The 16,460-nt window shown below is 43.8% G+C and overlaps 1 protein-coding gene across 1 annotated transcript in view; it reads left to right on the plus strand.

The window, feature by feature from the left end:
* The first annotated feature begins 10,597 nt into the window (after nt 1-10,597).
* The window catches only part of LOC102909696 (leukocyte immunoglobulin-like receptor subfamily A member 3), a 60,689-nt gene continuing 54,826 nt past the window's right edge, over nt 10,598-16,460 (plus strand). Inside the window, 2 exon segments of the mRNA XM_076569140.1 lie at nt 10,598-10,749; nt 10,912-10,947. The gene's annotated coding sequence lies outside the window, so the exon portion shown is untranslated.

Consider the following 16,460-nt stretch of genomic DNA (forward strand, 5'->3'; position numbering starts at 1 on the left):
AAGAAAGACACGAGGATCACCAAATGAAAGAGATATGGCTGAGATCTACTTGAACAACCTGGACATGAGAGACTGTGGGAGCGGGAGATCCCAGCTGGATCAGGAACAGAGATGGAGAACAAGGAATAGGAGACCATGGTAAATGAAGACCACATGAGAAAAGGAAGAAACAAAGTGCTAGAGAGGCCCACAGAAATCCACAAACATACCCCCACAATAGACTGCTGGCAATGGTCGAGAGACAGCTGGAACTGACCTACTCTGGTAATGGGATGGCCAAACACCCTAATAGTCGTGCCAGAAACCCCATCCAGGGACTGAGGATTCTGGATGCAGAGATCCAAGGCCAGGCCCCAGGTGGAGCTCCGGGAGTCTAATTAGTGAGAAAGAGGCGGGTTTATATGAGGGAGAATTGTTGAAACCAAGGTTGGATAAAGCACAGGGACAAATAGCCAAACGAATGGAAACACAGAAGCTATGAACCAATGGCTGAGGTGCCCTCAACTGGATCAGACCTTCTGAATGTGTGAGCCAGTTGATTGGCTTGATCTGTTTGGGAGGCATCCAGGCAGTAGGACTGGGTTCTGTGATCATTGCATGAGTTGGCTGTTTGAAACCTGGGGCTTATGTGGGGTCGCTTGGCTCGGCCTGGGAGGAGGGGACTGGACCTGCCTGAACTGAGTCCACCAGGTTGATCTCAGTCCTTGCAGGAGGCTTTGCCCTGGATGAGGTGGAATTGGGGGGTAGTCTGTGATGAAGAGGAGAGAGGCAGGAGGGGGGAGGACAAGGGAATCCATGGCTGATATGTAGAAGTGAACTGTATTATAAAATAAAAAATAAAATAAAATTAAAAAAAACAAAAAAAAAAGAAAAAGAAAAAAAATTTAATCAACAAAAAAAGATTTTCCCAGTAAAAAGGGGAAAATTTTTGAAACTAGGCCTAATGATTGGGGCACTGTAGAGGAAGGATGAACAAAAGAAAGAAGCCTCTTCCCAGTGGTAATGGAGGAAGAAAAGACTCCAATTGTAGAGATTTCAGGATAGCTGAAACTCTGAGCTCTTTCTGCCTGCCAGTGCAGAGCAGCAGCATCTGAATTACAAAGAATCAACAGGTGGGCCTCATTGCTGCTGGCTGAGTAACAAGGGAGCCCAGAGCTTAAGGTTTGCTCATTTTGATTTAAATGTTTTTTATTTTTCCTTCAGAGTGGGAATAATTCAATATTTAGGATTCCTTTGTGGGAAATGTTTTTTCTGTTTTTCCCTTATGATGGGAATAACTCATTATTAAGTAGTCCCTTCATGGGAGTAGGAAGTTTAAACGTGAGTTTGTGTGTACAGCATGCACACCCTGAGTGGTGGTAGAGGACAAAGGCATGCATGAGATAGCCCGGACCAGTGGGCAGACAGGTACTTGCAGGTGGGAGGCAGAGCTGAGATGGAGTGCAGCCTGGACAGGCACAGGCCCTAGAGCCTGAGCACTGGGCAGAGCCAAAGCTAAGCCACAGCCTCAGCTCGCTCCAAGCAAGCAGAAGCCCAAGATGGGACTAGTGCTAAAAGTTTAAACAGGAATGTGTGTGTGTGTGGGGGGGGCGCATGTCCAGCATGCTTGTGGACAAAACTGCCTACTGCAGAGGCAGCGAGACAGCATGGAGCAGCAGGTGGGCAGGTATGCACAGGCAGGAGGTAGGGCTGTGAGGCCAACAGGAACACACCAAGCAAGCAGAGTTCTGGGAGAGGGACAGGCGCTAAAATTTAAAGGGGCCTAATTTCTGGTGAAAAATGGTTTCAGTCAGGACATGGAATGCTGTCAATATGTGAATAAGGGATGTTCTGTTCTTTTGGTTGTCTTAATAAATGTTTGAGTTTTCATGGTAGATAAACTAAAGGAACAAAATTCATAATTTTGAACTATATATTAGGTATGTTCTTGTCTGTTGATCATTACTAAAAATTTGGCTCTGCAATTTAAGTTGCTTTCTAGAAATTCTTGGTTTAATTCTATAGAAATATAACACCTAAAATGGATTGGGTTATTAGCTTATTAAATAAATGTTACTAAGATAAATCCATAAAAAATAATTTCTTACTGATAAAGAGGTTACAAAATTATTTTTCCAGTAGATAAAATACAGGTAAATTGTTGGTCCACATTGGTAATAATTGGCTATTTGTGCTAATGTGTTACTTGAAATCTATAAAAAAGGATCTTTCTTTTTTAAGATTTTATAAAAATACTCGAGTATTACCTAAAGTTACCTCTTCAAATCCTATAGAGATTGTATTTAATGCTTTTATAATCGGCATATGTAAAAAGGACTATAGAAATAGAAGCTGGTGATAGAATTGCTCAATTATTACTGCTTTCATATTTTAAATGCAAAATGGTACCTATATATAGAACTGGAGGCTTTGGAGGTACAGGAAAAAAGGGTATTTTGACAAACAGTTATCAATGATAAGCAGCCTAAATTAAAAATAAAATTATATGGGATTGAGATTGGAAGATTATTGTATTCTGGTGCTGGAGATAGCTATAATTTCACAAGAATCCTGAGATCCCAATTGGCCCCTTAAAAATTCTACCTCTAACCTACAAGGTATCGGCACAGCTCAGACGCCATTAAAGAACAGGCTACTTTTAAATTGGAAGGATGAAGAAGGTCATGCAGGAACTTTTCAACACTTTGTGCTACCTGACATTCCAGTGAACTTATGGGGATGGGATGTGTTAGATGGTATGAAAGTAGTGCTTACTAAACAGCCTGTACAACAGATGCTGAAGAGTCAGGGCTACTGCCTGGGCAGAGGTTTAGAGAAAATGTTAAAAGGAGACCCACTACCTGTGGCAGACAAAAGCTGTGTCACTAGATGTCCTGGGGATACTAGAGGATTAGGGTCTTTTCCATAGGGGTCACTGTACAACAGCCTTCGATAATACAACCAATAAAAATCACTTGGAAAAATGATGACCCTGTATGGGAGGAACAGTGGCCCCTTACTAAGGAAAAATTGGAGGCTGCAAACACATTAGTTAAGGAACAGTTAGATGCTGGACATACCATTTCTTCCACTTCACCTTGGAACTCACCTATATTTGTTATTAAAAAGAAATCAGGAAAATGGAGGCTATTACAGGATCTTAGAGCTGTAAATAAAACCTTGCTTCTCATGGGAGCAACACAGCCTGGTTTGCCTGCCCCTGTGGCAATTCCTAAACATTGGAATTTAATTGTGATTGACTTATATTTTATTGGCTGTTAAAGATAAAATGCTTGTTTTTGATGTGTTTTCTAAATTACAAGAGGTTCTTAGCCTGGCTAATTTACAAATAGCCCCAGAAAAGGTACAGGTATCTTTTCCCTATCATTATTTAGGTCATGAATATTTGGTTTTTCTCATTCACCTACTGGAGTGTTTTGACAAACAGGTCCTATACTATGGGTACATTCCCCAGCTTCTCCAGCAAAAACCATTACTCCTTATCCTCAGGCTGTTGTCCAGATTATATTTAAGGGAATCAAGATCAGTGTTCAAACCTTTGGAAAGGAGTCAGATATTGTGGTGACCCCATACACCCAGTCTCAAATAGCATGGTTGCAAGCTAATGATAATTATTGGACCATATTGACATGCTCCATTCAGGGTCAGTTTGATACTCACTACCCCTCCAATGATGTGTGTCAATTTTTTAAATTGCATTCTGTTATATTTCCCAAAATAATACAGATGACTCCTATTCCTCAGGCCCATGTGGTATTTACTGATGGTACTTCACGTGGTTTTGCTGTGGTGGTTTCTGGTAACATAGTGAAGAGAATAAAAGTCCAGGGCACTTCTGTCCAGATGGCAGAGGTACAGGCACTGTTGCTTGCTTTACAGGTGTTTTCTGATGAGAGTGTAAATATTTATACTGATAGTCAATATGTGGCACATGCCATTATGCCTTTGGAGACAACAGCCTACATACCATCTATTTCTCCCATTCATGAATATTTATTACAAGTGCAAGGACTCACATGGTCCCGCTCACATAACCTTTATGTGGGCCACATTAGAGCTCATACCCAATTGCCTGGACTTCTAAGCAAAGGTAATCAGAGGGCTGATGCCATTACTCGTATGGCTGTCACATTAATTTGTTCTGCCTTTGAAAAGACTACTCAGTTGCATCAATGCTATCATCTTAATGCTGGATCTCTTTGTCATCACCTAAGCATAACCTGGGAACAAGCCATCCAGATAGTTAAATCATGTCCTATTTGTGTTGAATTTTTACCTGTTCCTCATTTGGGAGTTAATCCCTGAGGACTTTTACCTAATCATGTGTGGCAGATGGACGTCACACACATGCCTTCCTTTGGAAAATTACAATATGTCCATGTGTATTGATACATATTCTTCTCTAATTTTTGCTTCTGTCTATTCAGGGTAAAAGGTTAAGGATATCTTCATTGTTTTTGTCTCTATGGGAGTGCCAAAATGCATAAAGACTGATAATGGTCCCACCTACAGCAGTATGAGATTTTCAAAATTCTGCCAAGATTTTTCTATCATTAATAAGACTGGTATTCCTTATAATCCTCAAGGACAGGCAATAGTCTTAAACTTTTTACTTAAACTTTTATATCTTAGAACATTTTCCTAAAAGTGAGCTAACAAGCTATCTATAGCCTTGCAGAAGGATCTGGTTGATGCTGTCATGCTGACAAAGTTAGAGCTAGCCTGGCCATCAGTACTGTCAGAGATCTGAGAAGGATAAACTATATCTGAGTGCAGACCAAGAAGCTTCCAATCCTATAAATTACAGGGATCAATCCCTACCCAGGTCTCCATATGTTGGAGGCACCAGTCAGAACAGCATCAATCTTCTTCCGCCATCAGGTCCATAAGGCACAGTATTTTTCCTGTGGAATCGGGACATGGAAGACTGACCTTGATCACACAAAAGGATGCAATCAATTCCAGTGTACTACTGCTTGTCCACAGTCTGGGCTGGGTCCTGGCGGCAGGCGTTGCATTGGGGCATCTTGCCCTGTGATCAGCGTTGTCATATTTCAGGCAGAGACGTTGTGGTGCCTCGTACGTAATCTTCTTTGGAGACCTTGGGTCACTGCTAGGATCTGGAAGCCTGTCTGATATAGTAAGCTTTTAGATCAACATTTAAATGCCATATTCTGCAGATCTCTGAAGTATGAGGGCTGTCCAGGCATATCTGAATAGACAAACTTTGTTTCTAATTACTTGTTTCAAGCTCAACCCTGAAAACATATGCAAGAGACTGAGTAAATGAGTAAACTTACATCAGTACTTACTTACCCTGACTACAATTAAAAAACTTGATTACTTATGACTGACTATTTATGTTCTCTAACAGCCTACAAAAGTAGCCTAAAAACAATGCTTTTTAAGTTGAAGCTCTTCTAGCATCAAATACAGGTTCAGTAAAGAAATCAAAACAAAATATCATTATACAACATTCTTAAGCCTGAACGTACCTTGGGTAAGAAGAAACATTTTTTAAGCCATTGGTTTTTAACTATAAAAACTATTCTTAAAAGACTGAGATCTCTCAAATGTCTTCCACCACTGCAACTAGACTCTTTTTGGAACTCTAGTCCTGCCATACATTTGCAAGCCTCAGCTGTTTCCTATGATTCCTTTATGGTACAAAGTTTAGCTGCCAGAGCAAGGTATATTCCTGTGTATAAAAGCATTGATGTGCAGCTTTAATATTAATCAAATACCTTATTTATTAAACATATATTGCCATCTATTTAAATTCTCTAGAAACTTACTGTTGAACACTTGGTAAAGACATAAGTATTAGGTGTTAACACGAGTAGATCTTTATAACCTTAGTAAAAGATGGCTACCAGCCACATGGCTGCCCATGAGGTCACCAGCCAAGATGGAGGGAGCCACGTGGTTGATGTTTAAAGCTCATTTTTATAAACAATAATTACTTGCACACATACATACAGTTGGATCCAAGTTACACACATAGATACATACAGTTAAAGCTTGCTTACATTTTCAAGTCACATACCTGTATACATACACACATAAGCAGTTTGCAGAATCATTAGCCATTTTAAGATGAAAACCAATAAGAATTAACTTTCAAATTCAGTATTTGCAGGTATAAGAAACCATAACAAACAGTTTGCATCACATTCCCTCTGACCTTCTACAACCTTCCATGTACCCTCAGTCCATAACTTTGTTCCCTCAGACATTTACTCTAGACAAATTCCACCTTTTCTTTTCCTTCAAAACAGAAACTCTTACCAAAGTCTTTCTTGTGATTTCTCTCAGTACTCTAGAATATATTGTAAAGTTACAATATTTTAAACAAGAACAGAAATACATGCACATACCATAGCAAGAATAACTCAATTTGCATCAGCACTGTACCACAGACAAACTGTTGGTGACATTCCACTCTTGGAGCCAGACCTTGATTAGGTTTTAGCCCCAGGGCAGGTCTTGGGAGCCCCACCCAACAGCATGGAAGAGAACGGGGAAGGCATGCACCATGGAGACAAAAGAATAACAGCAGACTGAAAGTGACTCAATGCCCTGGCTGGGCCCACAGACCTGTAGGCCACTCCTCAGCTGTGACCCTGGAGGGGCAGTTAGTTCTCCACCAGCCCCCACACTGAGCTCCTTGAGGCTCCTGCTGGCTCCTGCCAGCTCTGCCCCATGTCCACACAGAAACCCAGCCAGAACCTGCCGGCCATATCTGGGCCCCACAGTGCTCACAGCCCACTCTAGCACAAAGCCATGCCTAGTTCCCATGCAGCCAAGCCTCTACTCCATAGCTTTTTGAGCAAGGTGGGGCCCCGAGCCCGCTGCATCTAGGGCCACCTAGCCCTCTCAGTGGCGCCTTGGGTCCCCGAAGTAGCAGCTGTGCAGCTGCTGCCTGCCGGACTCACAGCAAGCTTTCTGCTGCCTGCTGCCTGTGCTCTGGTCAGAGAGAGCAAGGAGGCAATGTTAGGTTAGTCTGTGCCAGTTGAACCACCGAAGGGGTCTCCATCCCTTCGGCTGGCAATCGGCCCACAATTCCAATGCACACACAAGCTCAGGCATAAAACACTCACACATGTGGCCACAGTTCTCACACATTTATACATTTATGAAGGTATAACAAATAACACTGACGAACAAGATAGGCAGACAAAAAGGAAGAACAAGGGCCCTACACATGGTCCAGGCAGACAGACAAGAGTCCGGAGAGGGAGCCTTAATAATGCCAAAGACCTACGGATGGGACAGGGAGAATTCAACAGAGTCTCCTGATCCCCAGATGGATCCCTCACAGGTGTCCAAACAGATGGACCCCTCACGGGCATCCTAACAGACGGACCCCTCTCAGGCGTCCTATGATGGGGGGACCTGTGAGGACCCCGGCATCCTGATGAGGGGTTGGAACATCTTCCAACTCCTCCAGGGTCACCTTACAGGCGCGTCCGCCAAGGTGAGCCTGTCAGATTCAACCGCCGGCTTCGGATAAGAAAATGAAAGTAAAAGGAAAGCAAAGACAAGAAAATGGAGTGCTCTTACCGATCAGTGCAGATGGACCTCCGGAGCTCTTAGGGGTCCCGGCGGGGGGTCTCTGGGGATCCCGGAGAGCCCCCAAATGTTGTGCCCAGATCGAGACCCCCAGAGAGACCACCAAGGACGAGCAAGCCGGAATGCAAAAGCAAGGTTTAATCGTGGATATCCAAATGCAATACAAGCCTAGGCAGGGACTTTGTCCAATACATCCAACGCAGTGGAGGCTGGAGGAAGTGCCCACCTGTCTGCAAGCTCAGTTTTTAAAGGGAAAAGTCACAAGGTTACATCATTTAGGGGTGCTAGTACAGGTACAATTCTGATTGGCTCGCTTCTAGGGACTTCTAGAAATTACTTCTAAGGGAGTGGTTGCCCACCACCATTCTCATTGGCTGCCCTCAGGTGGGGGCATTTCTGTGGTCAGTTACCCTGGAAACCAGGGAGAGGACATTCCATAGTCTGGCAGGCATTACCTCGTGACTATCTTGTGACTCTGTACTTTTACACTTCCTGGTTTCTGGAATCTGAACTGACTGGTTTCAGCAACTAATGGCCTATTCCTAAAAGGAGAAAACTTAGGCCTTAGTTTTAGGGTGAAAGCATTTCTAAGATGGCTCATTTTGGTCTCACAATGCTGGGATCAAGAAAAATGGGCCTTGGTGTTTCGTGTTCCTGGTGCTGTGTCCATGCCAGTGAACCATAGCAGTTAGACACAGATGGTGCTCACACGCTCCAGAAGAGACTCTGACATCGCTGTTGCCGTTGTTGCTATTATAGCGGTGGTGGCCACGCAGCTGCTACTGCTTCTGGGATTGCTATTTCATAATTGGCTACTAGAGCTAGCACATTTATTTATTTTTATTATTTATTTATTTATTTTTAGGGTTAGGGTTATGGTATAGCATGAACCCTAATAAATTTAGGGTTAGTGTTAGGGTTAGGGCTCGTGCTCCCACTCACAAAAGTAGCCACCACAGTTAGTTAATCTTTCATTCTATTGGGCATAACAAATTTAATCCTACAATTGTACATCCTAATTGGCTTTGAAAGTTATAAAATTTGTAAAACTCAAGTTCCACATGTCCATGGGATACCACCTTATGAGGACTCCATTTTGCAGTAAGGAACGTTAAGGAAGGGAATGACTCAATTGCCTTTAGCCTACTGGTTTATGGGTGGGTTAGGACTTCTGTTAGTCTTTCCTATGTTGCCCAGATTGCAAGCCCAGCGCCACTTTGAGATCTTTGGCAGCAGTTACTCTACAGCTCACATGGTTGAGTCTGTATGATAATGAGTATTCTGAGAAGGGTAATGCCTAGGGGGTGGTCATCTGTCATCAACCTAAGCCAGAGCACCTGTGTGTCTTAGGCAGGTGTCTCCATGACAGGTAAGGTGACCTGCTGACCTCCCACACAACCTAAGTCAGAAGCTCATTTTTTAGTAAAACAGGGGGACCTTTGGGGCCTAGCCCCCCACTGTGAGTGGCTGCTGCCTTGCTTATGACCTTGACCAGATGTCCTCCCTATGCTGACTTCCTGCTGGTTTCCTTCTTACTGAAAGATCACCGGAGGTTCATTGTTTGTGTATCCTGCATTTGGTGTAAACAGCTTAGATGCAAGAATGTAGAACATTGGGCATGAAACTTCTGCCCTCCGGGGATCCTCCATTGCATTGTAAGCCTGTATTTAAGGTTTCCTTCCTCTTTCAATAAACAGCATTCTGCATTCTGCTGTGGCAAATGACTCGCTGTCTCTTGTCTGTTATTTTTTAAATCACAGCCCCTCACTCGGATTTGGTGAATGGGTGGCAGAAGCAAAGGCATTGCCGAAACATTAAGCTCCACATTGGGCATTAATGTCTTGTATATTGAGTGTGGTTATAGGTCCAGGCAGATATGAGAAAAGTTGTATGGAGGTACATCAAGGATGAATTCTTATCCTTTTCTAGGTGTTGGGTGGATTCACTTCTATGGACTGAACCAGCCTTGGTGAGTAAAGGATCCTTTTATTGTTTTACAAATCACACCTTTAACAAGTCAATTCCATTTACATATGTCTTTGTTCTAAGCCCCCAAGAGAGATAATGCCAAATGCAATTCTCCTTTTTACCATAGGTTTTTTGGAGGGGGATTGGATTTTGTTACTAGTTTGCATTGGCTTTGATGCCCTAGGAAAACTCTCAGATAAAACTTCAAACACAAGATATGAAGACAGGGGTAACAAACACAAAAGGCAGATCAAGGCTAGATGCTAACCCTCCAGTGTTAAACCAGATATAACTTGTGGGAATTCTTCCCTCAGGTTTCATGAGTACAAGGTCCATCTTTTCTACAGAGTGAGTTCAAGAACACCCAGACGTAAACACTGAGACCCTGTCTCGAAAAAAAGAAACATATTTGAAAGTGTTTGCTCATATCCCTCTAAGGATCACTTATAAAACTCATTGTTTCACCCACTTGATTTGGATAGAATCATGTCTATGTCTTTGTCATTGATGTTCCTTCTTGGGGAAGTAGGCATTCAGTATTCATGTATCCCCAAGAAAAATTCATACAAAATACCCAAAGCATATCTAAGGCTGGGTAAGGAGCTGTCCATGATAAGGAACCTACAGCATTATGAGTGTGGTCTGGCTGAAATGATAGAGGAACAAACAGAAACGCTGACAGGAAAAGATTAGCTCTGAGCACCCTCACCTGCAGGTGATACCAGGTTCAGGAAGATACCAGGATTATTTCTAGTTAAGTCAAGTCTTTGGTGAAGAGGACCATGCAAGCAAATATAGATGGGTATATGGGAGATGCTCTGCAAAAAGAGACCACAATCAGATATGGGTTTGTAAACCTAGCACACAAGAAGCTGACTGAGAAAGGGGAGGTGATTTAGACCTGCCCGATTTCAGGAGGCTTCCTGTCAGATACCAAAACCAAAACCAAAGAAACCCACAGGAACAGAAACCACATGTTTTGCAGCCCCGACCTTCACAGCAGTGGGAAAACAAAAGCCACTTGCCTAGAAAGAGCAGTTCCTGTTTTTGAAAGGACTGTCTGTATCACATACTCTCGACGAGGAGGCACCATACTGCACAGGCAATATACTTTGTGTCTGTACTTTTTGCAAGAGGACAAACCATCTGCAAACTTTTGGCAACTGGAAGATGCTATGATCCCCACCCTCATAGTTCTGTTTTGTCTTGGTGAGAAATGAAGTTGTGGAGAGAGAATTCTGTTCTAAGAAGTAGTCTACCTCTCAGTTGAGCAGTAATTCATCAGGGTCTCTCAGTACCTCAGAAGGCATCTGGAAGTGGTAGTCCTGCTCAGGCTTCAAGGACATACACTCACAGGTAACTCTCTTGCAGGACTGAGTCTGGGCCCCAGGAACCCAGTGCTGGCAGGTGAGTGTCTTCCCAGCTTTTCTAGGGTGTGTACACTCAGTGGGAATCAATGGTGAACTCTGAAGAAAAGAGATAGAGAAAAGCTGGTGTGGGCTGATGCTGGTGTTGCCTGCAAGTTCCTGAGATTGAGAGCTTGGAATTAAGCAGGATGTCCTCTGACCCAGCTCCCATTTTTTGTTGTTTGTTGTTTGTTTGCATTGCTTTGTTTTGTTTTTGTGTTTTTGTTTGTTTTGTTTTCAGGGGGCCTCTCAAAACCTACACTCAGAGCTGTGTCAAGTAATGTGGTAACCATTGGGAAGGAGGTAACTCTACTTTGTGAAGGCCCCTTAGAAGCCCAGGAATACCATTTCTATAAAGAAGGTAACCCAGATTCCCAGGTACCAACAGCTCATGAAGACACTGAAAAAAAGGACAAGATCTTTATCTCATCCATTAAAACTCATGATGCAGGCCAGTATCGGTGTTATTATAAAAGCCCTGATGGCACATCAGAACACAGTGACCCCCTGAAGCTGGTGGTGACAGGTGAGTGGATACTCAGGAATCATATGAATCTCCGGATGTGACTCTCTAGATAAGTCTTCTCTGAATGTATCCCACTCATTGCTCATGTCTAGGGGACAATCCAGACTGTGTGAACTCATTTAATAGTCTATATGTATCTCTCATAGGTGTCTACACCAAACCCACCCTGTCTGTACTGCCAAACCCTGTTGTAACCTTAGGAGGATCTGTGACCCTCTCATGTACCTCGAATCAGAGATATAATGGATTCATTTTAATTAAGGATGAGCATTTCTCCAGCTCCATGGACTCACAATATATATATACTGGCCTGTCTCCAGCCAACTTCCAAGTGGGTCCCATCACACTCAGTGAAAAATGGAGTTTCAGATGCTTTGGCTATTACTCAAGCAAGCCTCAAGTGTGGTCAGAAGGCAGTGAAATCCTGGAGCTCCTAGTCTCAGGTGAGAAAGTCCCATCTTCTCTATTGAAAGACATTGAACCTGAAACAGAATTCCAAAGGAGACCCTAATGTGTGATGAACACAGGGAAGGACATGTTCCTGAGTCGACATATACAACAAGCAGATTAATGGAGTCAGTATACAGAAAGCACTGAGGGGTGTTCTGAGAAGGGAACCCGGCAGGGTCAGCAGAGAGATGGATGTTCACATGATCCCCCATGCCCCTCTGTTATACAAGTGTGAACTGCAAGTTTCATATTCTCCATTCAACTGGTAAAATCCCATATTCCTCCCACCTACTTGTTTTCAGGAACCCTGCAGAAACCCAGAATGTGGGCTGAGCCAGGCTCTGTGATCACCTCAGGGATTTCTGTGACAGTCTGGTGTGAGGGAACCATGGAAACTCAAATATATTTCCTGTATAAAGAAGGAAGCCCAGCACCCAGGAACAGATTAACTGCACCAGTGCCTGATCACAAGGCCAAGTTTATCATCCCATCCATGAGAGAGAATAATGCAGGGCGATATCACTGTTATTGTTATAACTCTGCTGGGTGGACTGAGAAGAGTGAGGCCCTGGAGCTGATGGTGACAGGTGAGTAGATACTCAGGAATCATATGAATCCCCAGATGTGACTGTTTAGAAAAGTCTGCTCTGAATGTATCCCCACTCATTACTCAGCTCTGAGGACAATCCAGACTGTGTGAACTCATTTAAAATTCCATATGTAACTCTTCTAGGTGTCTACACCAAGCCCACCCTGTCTGCACTGCCATACCCTGTTGTAACCTTAGGAGGATCTGTGACCCTCTCATGTACCTCGAATCAGAGATATAATGGGTTCATTTTAATTAAGGATGAGCAGTTCTCCAGCTCCATGGACTCACAATATCTGTATGATGGGCTGTCTCCAGCCAACTTCCAAGTGGGTCCCATCACACTCAGTGAAAAATGGAGTTTCAGATGTTTTGGCTATTACTCAAGCAAGCCTCAAGTGTGGTCAGAAGGCAGTGACATCCTGGAGCTCCTAGTCTCAGGTGAGAAAGTCCCATCTTCTCTATTGAAAGACACTGAACCTGAAACAGAATTCCAAAGGAGACCCTGATGAACACAGGGAAGGACATGTTCCTGAGTCCACATATACAACATGCAGATTAATGGAGACAGTATACAGAAAGCACTGAGGGGTGTTCTGAGAAGGGAACCTGGCAGGGTCTGCAGAGATATGGATGTTCACATGATGCCCCGTGCCCTTCTGTTATTCAAGTGTGAAATACAAGTTTCATATTCTCCATTCAACTGGTAAAATCCCATATTCCTCCCACCTACTTGTTTTTAGGAACCCTGCAGAAACCCAGAATGTGGGCTGAGCCAGGCTCTGTGATCACCTCAGGGATTTCTGTGACAGTCTGGTGTGAGGGAACCATGGAAACTCAAATATATTTCCTGTATAAAGAAGGAAGCCCAGCACCCAGGAACAGATTAACTGCACCAGTGCCTGATCACAGGGCCAAGTTTATCATCCCATCCATGAGAGAGAATAATGCAGGGCGATATCACTGTTACTGTTATAACTCTGCTGGGTGGACTGAGAAGAGTGAGGACCTGTAGCTGGTGGTTACAGGTGAGTAGATACTCAGGAATCATATGAATCCCCAAATGTGACTCTTTAGAAAAGTTTGCTCTGAATGTATCCCCACTCATTACTCAGGTCTGGGGACAATCCAGACTGTGTGAACTCATTTAATAGTCCATATGTATCTCTCCTAGGTGTCTACACCAAACCCAACCTGTCTGCCCTGCCAAACCCTGTTGTAACCTTAGGACGATCTGTGACCCTCTCATGTACCTCAAATCAGAAATATGACAGGTTCATTTTAATTAAGGACAAGCAGTTCTACAGCTTCATGGACTCACAATATGTATATACTGGCCTGTCTTCAGCCAGGTTCCAAGTGGGTCCCATCACACTCAGTGAAAGATGGAGTTTCAGATGCTATGGTTATCATGCAAGGAAGCCTCAAGTGTGGTCAGAAGGGAGTGACATCCTGGAGCTTCTAGTCTCAGGTGAGAAAGCCCCACGCTCCCTATTGAAAGACACTGAACCTGAAACAGTTTTTCCTAGGAGACCCTAATGTGTGATAAGTACAGGGATGGACAGGTTGCTGAGCCCACATATACAGCTGCAGATTGTGGGAGTCAAGATACAGAAAGTACTGAGGGGTGTTCTGAGAAGGGAACTTGGTAGGGAGAGGAGAGAGACAGGTCTTCAGAGGTCTCTATGTGTCCCTGTGGTGAGCACAGGGAAGGACATGTGTATTAGCCCACAGATACAGTTGCAGAACTGAGAGTCAAGATACAGAAACTAATGAGAGGTGTTGTGATAATAGAACATGGGAGGGTCGGCAAAGATATGGATCTTCAGATGCTTCCATGTGTCCTTCAGTTATTCAAGGGTCAAGTCTGAGTTTCACATTCACTGTACAACTGTTTAAAGTCCCACATGCCTCTCACTTACATCTTTTCAGGGACCCTCCAGAAACCCACCATCTGGGCTGAGCCAGGCTCTGTGATCACCTCAGGGAATCCTGTGACAATCTGGTGTGAGGGAACCATGGAAACTCAAATATATTTTCTGTATAAAGAAGGAAGCTCAGCACCCTTGGACAGATTGACTGTACCAGTGCCTGGTCACAAGGTCAAGTTTTTCATCCCAACCATGAGGGCTTATAATGCAGGACGATATCGCTGTTACTGTTATAACTCTGCTGGGTGGACACAGCAGAGTGATGCCCTCGAGCTGGTGGTGACAGGTGAGTAATTACTTAGGAATCATATGAATCCCCAGATGTGACTCTTTGGAAAAGTTTGCTCTGAATGTATCCCAACTCATTACACAGCTCTGAGGTACAATCCAGACTGTGTGAACTCATTTAATAATCCATATGTATCTCTCCTAGGTGTCTACACCAAACCCACCCTGTCTGCACTGCCAAACCCTGTTGTAGCCTTAGGAGGATCTGTGACCCTCTCATGTACCTCAAATCAGAGATACAACAGGTTCACTTTAATTAATGACAAGCAGATCTGCAGCTCCATGGACTCACAATATGTATATACTGGCCTGTCTTCAGCCAGGTTCCAAGTGAGTGCCATCACACTCAGTGAAAGATGGAGTTTCAGATGCTATGGCTATCACACAAGCAAGCCTCAAGTGTGGTCAGAAGGGAGTGACATCCTGGAGCTTCTAGTCTCAGGTGAGGAAGCCCCAGGCTCCCTATTGAAAGACACTGAACCTGAAACAGTTTTTCCTAGGAGACCCTAATGTGTGATAAGTACAGGGATGGACAGGTTGCTGAGCCCACATATACTGCTGCAGATTGTGGGAGTCAAGATACAGAAAGTACTGAGGGGTGTTCTGAGAAGGGAACTTGGTAGGGAGAGGAGAGAGACAGGTCTTCAGAGGTCTCTATGTGTCCCTGTGGTGAGCACAGGGAAGGACATGTGTATTAGCCCACAGATACAGTTGCAGAACTGAGAGTCAAGATACAGAAACTAATGAGAGGTGTTGTGATAATAGAACATGGGAGGGTCGGCAAAGATATGGATCTTCAGATGCTTCCATGTGTCCTTCAGTTATTCAAGGGTCAAGTCTGAGTTTCACATTCACTGTACAACTGTTTAAAGTCCCACATGCCTCTCACTTACGTCTTTTCAGGGACCCTCCAGAAACCCACCATCTGGGCTGAGCCAGGCTCTGTGATCACCTCAGGGAATCCTGTGACAATCTGGTGTGAGGGAACCATGGAAACTCAAATATATTTTCTGTATAAAGAAGGAAGCTCAGCACCCTTGGACAGATTGACTGTACCAGAGCCTGTTCACAAGGTCAAGTTTTTCATCCCAACCATGAGGGCTTATAATGCAGGACGATATCGCTGTTACTGTTATAACTCTGCTGGGTGGACACAGCAGAGTGATGCCCTGGAGCTGGTGGTGACAGGTGAGTAATTACTTAGGAATCATATGAATCCCCAGATGTGACTCTTTGGAAAAGTTTGCTCTGAATGTATCCCAACTCATTACTCAGCTCTGAGGTACAATCCAGACTGTGTGAACTCATTTAATAATCCATATGTATCTCTCCTAGGTGTCTACACCAAACCCACCCTGTCTGCACTGCCAAACCCTGTTGTAGCCTTAGGAGGATCTGTGACCCTCTCATGTACCTCAAATCAGAGATACAACAGGTTCACTTTAATTAATGACAAGCAGATCTGCAGCTCCATGGACTCACAATATGTATATACTGGCCTGTCTTCAGCCAGGTTCCAAGTGAGTGCCATCACACTCAGTGAAAGATGGAGTTTCAGATGCTATGGCTATCACACAAGCAAGCCTCAAGTGTGGTCAGAAGGGAGTGACATCCTGGAGCTTCTAGTCTCAGGTGAGGAAGCCCCAGGCTCCCTATTGAAAGACATTGAACCTGAAACAGTTTTTCCTAGGAGACCCTAATGTGTGATAAGTACAGGGATGGACAGGTTC

Source organism: Peromyscus maniculatus, chromosome 1, assembly GCF_049852395.1.
Source record: "Peromyscus maniculatus bairdii isolate BWxNUB_F1_BW_parent chromosome 1, HU_Pman_BW_mat_3.1, whole genome shotgun sequence".
Classification (NCBI taxonomy): Eukaryota; Metazoa; Chordata; class Mammalia; order Rodentia; family Cricetidae; genus Peromyscus; species Peromyscus maniculatus.